Source organism: Macaca nemestrina, chromosome 11 (assembly GCF_043159975.1).
Source record: "Macaca nemestrina isolate mMacNem1 chromosome 11, mMacNem.hap1, whole genome shotgun sequence".
NCBI classification, from domain to species: domain Eukaryota; kingdom Metazoa; phylum Chordata; class Mammalia; order Primates; family Cercopithecidae; genus Macaca; species Macaca nemestrina.
In genome coordinates, this window is record NC_092135.1 from 137,644,429 (window position 1) to 137,656,050 (window position 11,622).

The window sequence follows — 11,622 nt, forward strand, 5'->3', positions numbered from 1 at the left end:
CATATCAGCGTGTGCACTAAGCATGTGTGTCCCTGAGTAGTTTTAATGTGAAAACAGTTACATATATTTTCTTCCCTCAGCTTGTGAAGAGCAGCTGCTGATTTCTCAAGGTGAGGACATTTGCCATCTGATATTATAAGTGGAGTTAGAGGAAAGCCTGTGGACAGGAAGTGGATCTGGAGATGGGGATGCTGGGCACGTGGCCTCTTTTCGAGAAGCCCCAACCTTTTAAACATCAACGTCATGTTTAAGTAATAATTCGCCGGGAACAAAAGTCAGAAGGTGTGAAAAGGATCCAATGGGAAGAAGCCTTTTTCTCCCAGCCCTATCCAATCATCCAGACACCTCCCTTCCCAGAGGCATCCGGCGGTACCAGCCTCTTGCGCCCCTTCCAGATTGATCTAAGCAGGTGCAATCGAGAATGGACATACTTTTCCTTCCTTCATTTTCTTTTTTTAAACCACATATACAATACCCTATAATATAGCTGGCTCGAAACTTTCACAGTGAACTTGGAAGATTTGTTTATATCAGTTCATAAAGAGCTGCCCCGTTCTAAGAGTTGCATAGCCCTCCATCATCTGTCAATCATTTTAGAGGAAAAATATGCTTTAAATATGGTGTTTCTGATTGTAATGAGGACCGAGGCTCTAGTTGCCTGACGCTTGGAGAAAGCAACTGAATAGCTCAAAAGCAGCTGCTTGGAAGGCTTTTCTTGGGAAAATTGCCTTGAAATGTAGCTTTCAAAACCTTTTTATTGAAATATTTATTTTTATTGGAATATAATTTAATGCAGAAAAAAATGCATGTATCATAAGTGTATAGTTTGCTGAACTTTTATAGCCTGAACATCTGTGAAGGCGACATTCCCATATGAAAAGGGGCGTGATCAGCACCCCAAAGCTAGATATTTTGGGGGGATTCTCTGGCCTAATTGATGTCTGAAACATTGAAACTTCAGCCCCAAGCCAGGCTTGTTCGGTTCCTGAGGCATTTGGGGAGCCAAGAATCAACTAATCTGGGGTCTCCTGCAGATAGGACTGGGATGCTGGCCTCCAGGAGGAAATGGGCCCCGGTGTCTGGGCCCCACCCTCTCCCAAGAGCTGCTCTGGAATTTCCTAGCTGTGTGGTCTCAAGAACGTTACTTACCGACCGTGGGCCTCTGTTTTCTCATCTCTAACATGGGAGTGACCATGGGTGGCAGGGCATCGAGCCCCCGCTAATATCTCCCTGAAAGGGACATCACACTGTCTTCCCTGTCAAAGTCAGGCTTCTAATGACGCCCTTCATCAGGGTCATCTTGAACAAGCCCAAGGACAGAAGCGGATGCCCTAGGAAGCTCTTAGAAGGGTCTGTAACCCAGAGTTCTCTGCCTTCTGAATCTCTCCCCCAGTTCGGATGCCAGTGTTGGGCAGGGACTTCTCATCCCTGCAGGGCTGTGAGCAGAAGGCGGAGGGGCACCTGTGGTTATGAAGCATGGTCAGGGCTGATCTGGGCTGACCTTAGTTGTCCAGGGCAGGTCTTGTCTGCTGTATCACTGTCCCCTGGCTGGCCCCCACTGTGGGAGTGGCCCCAGGTCTCAGGTCCCCCTGCCTAACCCAGACCTCTGGCCTGTTGGCACCACACCCTGGCTGTCTCCAGCTGGTGCCTCCCAGCTGCAAGTGTGGTGTCCACCCGCTTCACTCTCACCCTGCCCCTCGGCTGCTGCCCTCATGCCCTGCCCCTCCAGGCTCCAGAAATCAGCTTTTCAGTTCTTTTTTTTTTTTTTCCTGGGAGGACGCAGGGTGAGCTAGAATTCCCCAGAGATTAGTTAAAAAAAAAAACATCAAAGTGCACTTTGTGCTCTGGTCAACATCTGGCTGTGCAGCTGCCGTCAGCCTGATGTTGCCAAACAACTGGGGGCTTGACTTGGAATGCGCTGCGGGGTAAACGCTGCCGGGCCTGGGCTGTGCTCGGAGCAGAGGTGATCCAGAGTCAGCATGTGGGGGTGTTTCCCTGGGCAGGGAGACCCTCTGTGGCCCTCCTGCGTAGCTCTTGGTATTGGGTACAGGGGCTGGGGTAAGGGGCCCCCAGGACTGAGATGCTCAGATAAATTGTAGTTGGGGGAGATGGTGCACATGTTGGGATCAGAGCTAGAGGAAGGGTGACCCCGGGCACCAGGATGTGGTGGGCAGGACTCTCTCCACCCTTGTGAAAGCCTCTGGCCAACCCTCCCCAACTCCTCATGGTAGGAAACAGGAAGAGCCAGGGACCCTTTTGGAAACCCAAAAGAAGAGCAAAAATCCTGAGTGGGTGAGGCCCCTTTGCTTCCACATTAGAGGGGCAGTGGTGGGACAGCAAGGCTCTGGGCGGGACAAGGACCCTGATGTGGCTGAAGCGTCTGGATGCAGATGGCAAAGCTCTAAGTGCCCAGGAGAGTGAGGCGGACAGGGCCCCAGCCCAGTAATGACCTGGGGCCGATCACCCAAGCTCTTGGAGTCCATTGTCACACAACACAGGTGCTGACGACACCTTTAGGTGGGTGAGGGTGAGCTGTGCAAATGTCCAGGGAAGGGCTGTGGCATCTGCCACACCATGCAATTGTTGAATGTCACGGTGTTAACTGGGGCCACTGAGCAACCAATACCGAGCCCCTGCATCCCAGAGGGCTGCTCCAAGAGGACGGTGTGCCCCATAGTGGGCAGGGCGGCCCCACGCTGCAAGGATGCTCAGCCAGAGCCACGCCGGCGCGTCCAGCAGCCCACATCTCTGTGTCCTGCCGCTGCTGCTCTCTCTGGCACCAGCGCCACGTTGTATGGGAGAAGCAAATCACCTTCACTTTCTCTGGTTTTTGTCTGGCCTGGGATGATAAAGCAAAAATCTGACTTTCAACTCACTAGAGGCGACTGGAAGTCTGCTATGGGTTGGGGAGGTTCCCAGCTTATCTTAGCACAGGGGACTAGGCATTCACAGGAGGTAGGGGAACTGGGCTGCCTGCCACCCCTGTGCCCCGATTCTATTGCTGCGTGACAAACCATGCCAGACCTCAGTGGCTGCAAACAGAGGCACCTTGGTTTTGCTCGTGAACCTGAAGTTTGGGCAGAGCTTGAAGAGGGCAGCTCACCTCTGTTGCACTCAGTCGGGGTGACGTGGAGGCTAGGGGCCAGGATGGCTGGAGACCCAGTCACTCACAGGTCTAGGGTTTGATCCCAGCTGCTAGCCAAGGCCTTCTCTGGAGCTTCACTGGGGAATCTGCATCACTCTCCATGCAGCTTGGGCTTCCTCCCAACATGGCGGCCAGGTCCCCGTGCTGAGCCTCCTGCAGGAGAGCTGCGAGTGGAAGCCACATGACCTTTTATGCCCCAGCCTTCCTAATTACACACAGTCATTTCCAGCCTGTTCTACACTGAGATAGTCACAATGGCTGCCCCAAGCTTAAAGGGAGGGGACATGGATTCCACCCCTTGGGGTGGGGAGTACAGAAAATTAACTGAAAAAACAGGTGGCATCAAAAATACTGCTGTGGTTATTTTTGAAAATACCTTCTGCCCCGTTTCCCCAGGTCACTCACCCAGTGGCCACGAGCTGCCCTGGAGGCACATGAATTCGCAGGTGCTTCAGCTGGGAAAAGTAGCTCTGGTGGCCCAAGGTCCGTGGTGTGGGGTATTCTCAGCAAAAGCACAGGGAAGCTGGGGAAGGGGCTCAGAGTCTCAGAGTCCTGTGCTCTGCAAGGCGTTCTCTGGAAGAGTTGGAACCCCTCACAGGGGGCTCTGGGCAGAGCACTGACGGCATCTGCTATGGGGTAATCACACTCAATACAAATGGATCAGAAAGATCAATTAGCAATTGTCCTGCCCCTTGTCTCTCGTGATCACTGGCAGGGAAGGGTGAGCTCGGTGTCTCCGTGCTTCAGGGAAAGTTGGTGAAGGAAAATACAAACTCAAGAACGGCCAGAGCCGCATTTCTCAAAGGGAGCCAGTCCTACCCGGTGTGTCCACTCCGAATCCTAGATCTCTGACCTCCAAGTCCAAGGCGCAGCCGCCTGCCTTACCTCATGCAGTCCTTTGTCCCCTGCTTGGCTTTGGTCCTGCAGGGGTTGGAAATCCACCATTCTGTGTACACTCTGGTCCTCATGCACGTAAGGTGAGGATGTCTGATTATCCACTGAACATCTTGTTTGGATAAAGTTTTGCTAATAGCTATGTAGGTACACCGAAAGATCTTTATTGGGCCACGAAGACTGGTGTTTGGGTGTAGAGACTGGGGAAGCAACAGGAAAGATTCTTTTCTAAGGATGAGGAAGGGATTCCTGGAAGGTCGCCTGAGAGAGCTCCAGATTGTCCTCCTTGGAGCTGCAGCAGGAAGCGGGTTTTATATATTTGTTGCGTCTGTGTCATGGGATAGATTTTTCTACTGTAAAATGAGATTTTTTACGCTATGCCAAACACAGACGTTTTTCTCCTCCTGTCCACACTTCACAGGCATAGGGACCCCTCCACTGTCACTGGGAGCTGTGAGCACTGAGATGGCACCACAGGCAGGAAGAGAGCTCACCGGAGGTCCCGGGGGAGCAGGGAAAGAGCCAGGTGCCGCCCAGATGCTACACACGCCCTGTGCTCTGCCAGGCGTTCTTTGGAAGAGTTGGGCTTCCTCCAGCTCCATTAGCATCATGGAGGCTGCCAAGCTGCCTCAGTTTCCCCAGTGCAGCTGTGACATGGGCCTGAAGGGACGTGGAGAGAGGCAGCCAATGCCTCCACGCTGGCTGTGTCACCTGTGCTGGGTGGTGACCAGGGGCCACGCCCCCATCCAGTCACATTAACTTGCGTGAAAACCTCCAGGTGACGCCTCCAGGGGCCACTAGGCTCTCTCAGGTCCCTGGACCGAGGCTGCGACCTACACAGACAGATTCTGCCTCTTTCTCCTTGAGGGTCATGGTGCTCTCCTCCTGGGCCATCTCAGAGTCTTCACTGGAGAAAGAAGTTTCCATCTATAAAGTGTTCTCCATGGAGACATGGCTCACTTCACGCCAGACTTCCATCTCCTTGGAAAAGTGGCAAAGGATCTCAGAGGTAGGAGAAAGGCCCTGAAATCCCAGCACAGGCACCCGGGCTATGAAGGGTAGGAGGAGCAGAGCTGGGAGCCTGGACTCTGAGGCCTTGTGAGATCCCCCCTGTCACCGCCCAGCCAGACTCACGAGCAACCCACCAAGGGACGGGTGGATGTGGCCTTGGAATTCAGAGTTCCCGTTTGCAGAAACGAAATGTTTATTTCATGGTGCAGCTGTTGGTAGAAAATGAGGTAAACCTCTAATCCCTCAGATTTCCAGAAATTGAGATTTTCCCTAAGTACCACTGGCCTTGAGCTATGCCTTCACTGTCTGGGGCTATATGCTGCTGGGAGCCAGGGCCTTGTAAGACCCAGACCCTCCTCCCTCTCTCCCGTATTAGTCAAGGTTCTCCAGAGAAATGGAGTTAGAGATGCATTGCTATAAGAAATGGAATGGGCTCGCATGATTACGGCGGCTGAGGGGGTCCAATGCCCTGTCGTCTGCAAGCTGGAAAGGCAGGAGAGCCTGTGCTGCCGCCCTAGCCAGAGCCTGGAGGCCCAAGAACCAGACACGCCGACGACAGCACAGTTCCAGCCTGACAGCAGGAGAAGGTCAGCGTTCCAGCTCCAGCAGGCAGGCAGAGGGAAGGCTCTCTCTCCACCTTTGTGTTCTACTCAGGTCTTCAGTGGGTTGGATGAGGCCCACCCACATTGCGAGGGCGTCTGCTTCACTGAACTCACCATTGCACCTGCTTCTCTTGGGTGCTGTCCAATTGCAGAGACGTTGTGCCCTTGAGAGCTCCTTCCCCGCTGGGTGCGCTGGTGCTAGGATGTCTGCCCTGGTCCAGCCGTGCACCCCTGAGGAGCAGGCTCTTACTCTGGCTTCCATCAACAAGGTTGTTGGCCCCCGCACTAAGCTAAGACTTTCACCTTGGCATTCACTAGGCATAAGTAATAATTTGAGTTCTGTGTCTTTTATTCTTTATCTCGTGTCCAACTGGTTCTGAACCTGCATGGGGAAGAGGTGCTGTTAGTATTAAGTCCTCTCAAAGACCCTCAGTTCCTGGAGTGAGGAACTTTGAGGAATAAGAGAAGGCGATGGGGTGAGAAGGGCAGGACACAGTGAGAGGGCTTCATTGGGCAGGATGTGTGGCTTTGGGCCTTTCGTCTTAGATTCCAAACAGCACGCTTGACCTCGAGGTCTGCAATGTTTCTCTTGGGTGAGGCTTGGCCCCTGTGGCCTGGGCATGAGACCTTGAGCTCAGGCCATGCCATGCCTGACCTTGACCTTGCTGACCAAGGCTTCACCTACAGGCGAGGGGTATTCCAGGGAAGCAGGAAGTGTGCAGCAGGCACTGACCGAAGATGTGTTGGCCTCTGCAGAGGGACAAGGGGCCAGGCTGGGCCTTAAGGAAGCCTTGACGTGTGCCTGTCCTGGTGACCTTGCTCCAGCGGCCACCCCATCAGGGCCCCTGCAGCCGGATGGGGCCCAGCAATGTGGAGTCCTTTTTTCAGAGGCAGGTGTGGCTAAGGCTAGCGTTTGGTTAAACAGGATGAAGGCTCTGCAGTACAGGCCTTTTAAACCTCAGGAGGATGTCTATCAGTCTGTTTTCACACTGCTAATGAAGACTTACCCGAGACTGGGTAGTTTATAAAGGAAAGAGGTTTAATGGACTCACAGTACCACATGGCTGGGGAGGCCTCACAATCATGGCAGAAAGTGAATGAGGAGCAGAGTCACATCTTACACGGTGGCAGGCAAGAGAAGTTGTGTAGGGGAACTCCCCTTTATAAAATCATCAGATCTCAAGAGACTTACTCACTACCATGAGAACAGTATGGGGGAAACTGCCCCCATGATTCAGTTATCTCCACCTGGCTCCACCCTGGACACCTGGGGATTATTACAATTCAAGGTGAGATTTGGGTGGGGACACAGCCAAACCATGTCAGTGTAGAAAGGCCTGTTTGCTGCTTTGACTGAAGTTCTTCCTTTAGGTCTGTGGGTAGAGGTTTCACCCCGAGGCAGCTGCTCTTTTGGGCCTTAGAGAACCAGGAAAATGCAGGACGCAGGTGACCGTGTCAGGACAGGAGGCAGAGCAGACAGGCTGCCCCGCGCAGCTTTCCGCACTCCAGCCTGGGAGGGCTGTGCACGGGGGGACTTCAATGCCTGTGCTTTGTCTCCGAGCTCTGGATAATGCCCAGAGGGCAACTCCCAAGTTTGTTCTGGACTTGTTAATAGAAGCTCCAACCAGAGTCTGAATCTGTGGATTTTGGAGATCTGAAAAGTGGCTTCCTCCACAGGAGGGTGGGAGGTTCTAAACGACACAGACAAGGAATCAAGGCCTCTCTATGAGGGGTGGAGAGCTTCCCCTCTGCACTGGAGGGTCCTGATCTGTTACAATACAACTAGGTCCTGGATGAACAATGAAAAACACTTTTCAAACGTTGCTGGAGTTGCGATAAAGTGAGTGAATGTCTAAAGAAAAGAGGAAAAAACAGTGAGTTGAGACGAGAAAGGTAAATAAGAAAACTGTGGTTGCCCTGTGGAAACACTGAAGGAGCCCTGGGTATAAGAAATGAAGTTTTAGGCCTGCAGTTCCAGTGTCAAACCAGGACTCAGAGGGGACTACAGGGTGGGCAGTGCCCGAGGCCCTGGGAGAGCCCAGTGGGAAGCCTCTTTGAGAGGTGGACATGTGACTTACGGCCTCTGGTTTCCTGCAGACTCACTTCAGCCAAAGCTGAACTCATAATCACAAACCAGAAAGCATGCAAAGAAATCACCTAAAATGAGTTGGAGTCTGTATAAACGAAAAGAAAAAGCACAGAATCCAGTAGATATGTACCCTCCAGCACTTAATAAATTAGCATCATCAGATATACAATGTAAAATAACTACCTGTGCAATGCCTAGGAAGTAAAAGAAAAGAAAGGAAAAGAAAAGAAAGCCACAGAGGCCATCGGAAGTACCCATGCAGAGAGGAAAGGGTGCCGCGCGGAACACGGCCTGAGGCCGTGGGGTTCTGGAGTCAAGTGCCGGTTCACCGCCCAGTCCTCCGCAGGGCAAGTTTGTGTCTTAGCTCCAGGCACTCCCTCCTCTGTTCCCTGGACACCGGGCACTTGGAAGCGCCCACTTTGGACCTGGCATAACCCACATTGTGGGAAACGTCTGCTGGGCCTGCCCTCTGCACTGGCACCTTCACCTTGCTGGGGTCCAGGGCGTTTGTGCCTGCTGGGTGGCACCTCCGGGATAGGACTGGAGGGTGCCGACTACCCCTCACTGGCCCGTCTTTGATACAGTCGCCCAGCCATTGCCGCCTGCCAGCATCACTGACTCGGTGAGTGGATCGGACAACGGCTTCCCCATGCTGTGGATTCCTTCTAGTCTCCAGCACACTTGGCCCATCTGGGTGAAGTCAAGGAGCTCTGGCTCCAAGTTGGATTTGGGAGAGGTTTGGTTCCCATTCATAGGGATTTGGTACCTGCTGCCCCTTCACAGGACATCCCGCCGGCTCTCATCTGCTCCTCGGCCATGTCATCAGCCTCCTCCTCGGTGGGGGACATTTCTGAGCTCCTCCCCAAGATCTGTAGGCAGCTCCTCGCGGACGACACTGCAGAGTCTCCCACCTCCCAGCCACCTGGGAAAGGAGCTCGCAGGGCTCTGCGATGATGCTGGGGAAGTTTGGGCTGGTTGTGAGTGAGGGGTGGGGTGAGGCGGGGGCTGGTTCTGAGGGAGGGGTGGGGTGAGGCGGGGGCTGGTTCTGAGTGAGGGATGGGGTGAGGCGGGGGCTGGTTGTGAGTGAGGGGTGGGGTGAGGCGGGGGCTGGTTGTGAGTGAGGGATGGGGTGAGGCGGGGCTGGTTGCGAGTGAGGGGTGGGGTGAGGCGGGGGCTGGTTGCGAGTGAGGGGTGGGGTGAGGCGGTGGCTGGTTCTGAGTGAGGGGTGGGTGAGGCGGGAGCTGGTTCTGAGTGAGGGGTGGGGTGAGGCGGGGGCTGGTTCTGAGTGAGGGGTGGGGTGAGGCAGGGGCTGGTTGCGAGTGAGGGGTGGGGTGAGGCTGGGGCTGGTTGCGAGTGAGGGATGGGGTCAGGCGGGGGCTGGTTCTGAGTGAGGGGTGGGGTGAGGCGGGGGCTGGTTCTGAGGGAGGGGTGGGGTGAGGCGGGGGCTGGTTCTGAGGGAGGGGTGGGGTGAGGCGGGGGCTGGTTGTGAGTGAGGTATGGGGTGAGGCGGGGGCTGGTTGTGAGTGAGGGGTGGGGTGAGGCGGGGGCTGGTTGTGAGTGAGGGGTGGGGTGAGGCGGGGGCTGGTTGTGAGTGAGAGTTGGGGTGAGGCGGGGGCTGGTTGTGAGTGAGGGGTGGGGTGAGGCTGGGGCTGGTTCTGAGTGAGGGGTGGGGTGAGTCGGGGGCTGGTTCTGAGTGGGGTGTGGGGTGAGGCGGGGGCTGGTTCTGAGTGAGGGGTGGGGTGAGGCGGGGACTGGCTGTGAGTGAGGGGTGGGGTGTGGCGGGGGCTGGTTGTGAGTGAAGGATGGGGTGAGGCGGGGGCTGGTTGTGAGTGAGAGGTGGGGTGAGGCGGGGGCTGGTTCTGAGTGAGGGGTGGGGTGAGTCGGGGGCTGGTTCTGAGTGGGGTGTGGGGTGAGGCGGGGGCTGGTTCTGAGTGAGGGGTGGGGTGAGGCGGGGGCTGGTTGTGAGTGAGGGGTGGGGTGTGGCCGGGGCTGGTTGTGAGTGAGGGGTGGATAAGGCGGGGAGCAGGGAGCCAGGTGAGCGGCTTTGGGTGGTGCATTCACAGTAGAGTGGTGAATTCGGTGGTCTCGCCCTGGCCCTGGCCCTGGTCCTGGAGAGGGAAGGCAGCCTACGGCATTTTCTCCGGAGTGAACGTTCTCCCCTCTGCATTTATTGGCTTCATCACCAAGGAGAAAATATTCTGAGTTTCTTCTGGGCCAGTTTTATCACTAATCTGCAGAAAGCTCTGAATGGTGCTTTTGGCTCTTTTTTCTTTATGGTTACTGGAGCTGTGAAGAGGAGCAGCTCTACGTAGTTTTTGCTTCTCACGAATTACCATGAGTAGGGTGACTATTGTAATAGAAACATCCACAAGAAATTGTAACTAGGGCTATTGGCTGTTTTAAAATCAAGGCAACATTAGTTAACATTTCTCAAATTTTAGTTTTGCGGATTATAAAATTAATGTATACTTTTTGTAGAAAGTTTGGAAAGTATAGACAATGTAGAAGAAGCTGGAAAATATCACTCATGATGCGCCCTCCCCTCCACCCCACATCCAAGCAGGCAGCCCCATTAACCGTTGATCTCTGTCCTTCCTGCGCATTCCCACAGCATAAGTGGGGTCTTTGCTTTTCATGGTTGAGTTTGTGATGCAAATGCATTTGGATCATGCTTTTTACTTTCTTCTTCTTAATGGGATAGGTTTTTTTTACCCTCATGTCACTAAAGTCCTCCCTCCATGATTGTTTAAAATGGGTTTGTGAGTTCTTGTTATGAATGGATTACTTATTCAACAATTCCCTAAATAAAGGGATCATCTAATTATTTTCAGTTTTTCACTATTATGAATCCTATGGTGGTATCTTTTAAAATACATTTTGGTGTTTCCCCCCCCTACAGGTTCTCGAGATTTGGAAATAATTTTTAAATAAAAACAATGTGAAATATATTTTAGTTTGCATTTCAGATTCTTTCCTGAAGTTGGACAGTTTGGTCATGTTCAAGCCTCTGAATTTTCCCTTAGAATTGTCTTCTGGAAATCATGCTACGGTAATTTAATTCTCCCTGGCTGTACGTGTGAGGGCCTCTTACCCTCTTGGGCATGGAGGAGTTAGCATGTTTGGTAGCCGTTTTGGTCATAGTAGGTTGACAGCTGAGTTTTTCCTAGATCTTTCCAAGTAGACCAGCATGACTATGGAAGAGGCCCTGAAGGTCCCACCCCGACAGGTCAGTCCGAGGGGCCCTTGCCTGGGCACCCCGCACCTTCCCCTGGACCTGCTGATGTGCCCAGATGGGCGAACGGGGGCCTTCAGGTCGGGCCCACCTCCAGCTTCCATGACTGTGGAGTTCTGCAGTGGGTTCGTTGAGAAAGTGGTGGTGAGACCGGGGCATCTGAGGGGAACGGTCAGCAGGGAGATGAGACAAGTGTGGAGACCAGGTTGACGGAAGGCGCGTGTCTGGAGGGTGGGAGAGCCTCCAGGCAGGCGTCTGCAGGGTCTTGCAGAGTTGCTCAGCCACAAGTGGGCTGCTCTGGAGACCCAATCAGCACATTCCAGAGAGTGGCAGACCCCACAGCCGGGCGCGGACTGACGAGCAGGACCGTCCCAGAGAGTGGCAGACCCCACGGCCGGGCGCGGGGTGACGAGCAGGACCGTCCCGGAGAGTGGCAGACCCCACGGCCGGGCGCGGGGTGACGAGCAGGACCGTCCCGGAGAGTGGCAGACCCCACGGCCGGGCGCGGGGTGACGAGCAGGACCGTCCCGGAGAGTGGCAGACCCCACGGCCGGGCGCGGACCGACGAGCAGGACCGTCCCGGAGAGTGGCAGACCCCACGGCCGGGCGCGGACCGACGAGCAGGACCGTCCCGGAGAGTGGCAGACCC

The 11,622-nt window shown here is 54.4% G+C and overlaps 1 long non-coding RNA gene across 1 annotated transcript; it reads left to right on the top strand.

The window, feature by feature from the left end:
* The first annotated feature begins 5,473 nt into the window (after positions 1-5,473).
* On the top strand, positions 5,474-11,300 carry LINC02991 (long intergenic non-protein coding RNA 2991). Its single transcript, XR_011609627.1, has 3 exons — positions 5,474-5,970; positions 6,791-6,792; positions 10,708-11,300. It is a non-coding gene; the product is annotated as a long intergenic non-protein coding RNA 2991 (long non-coding RNA).
* Positions 11,301-11,622: the final 322 nt, after the last annotated feature.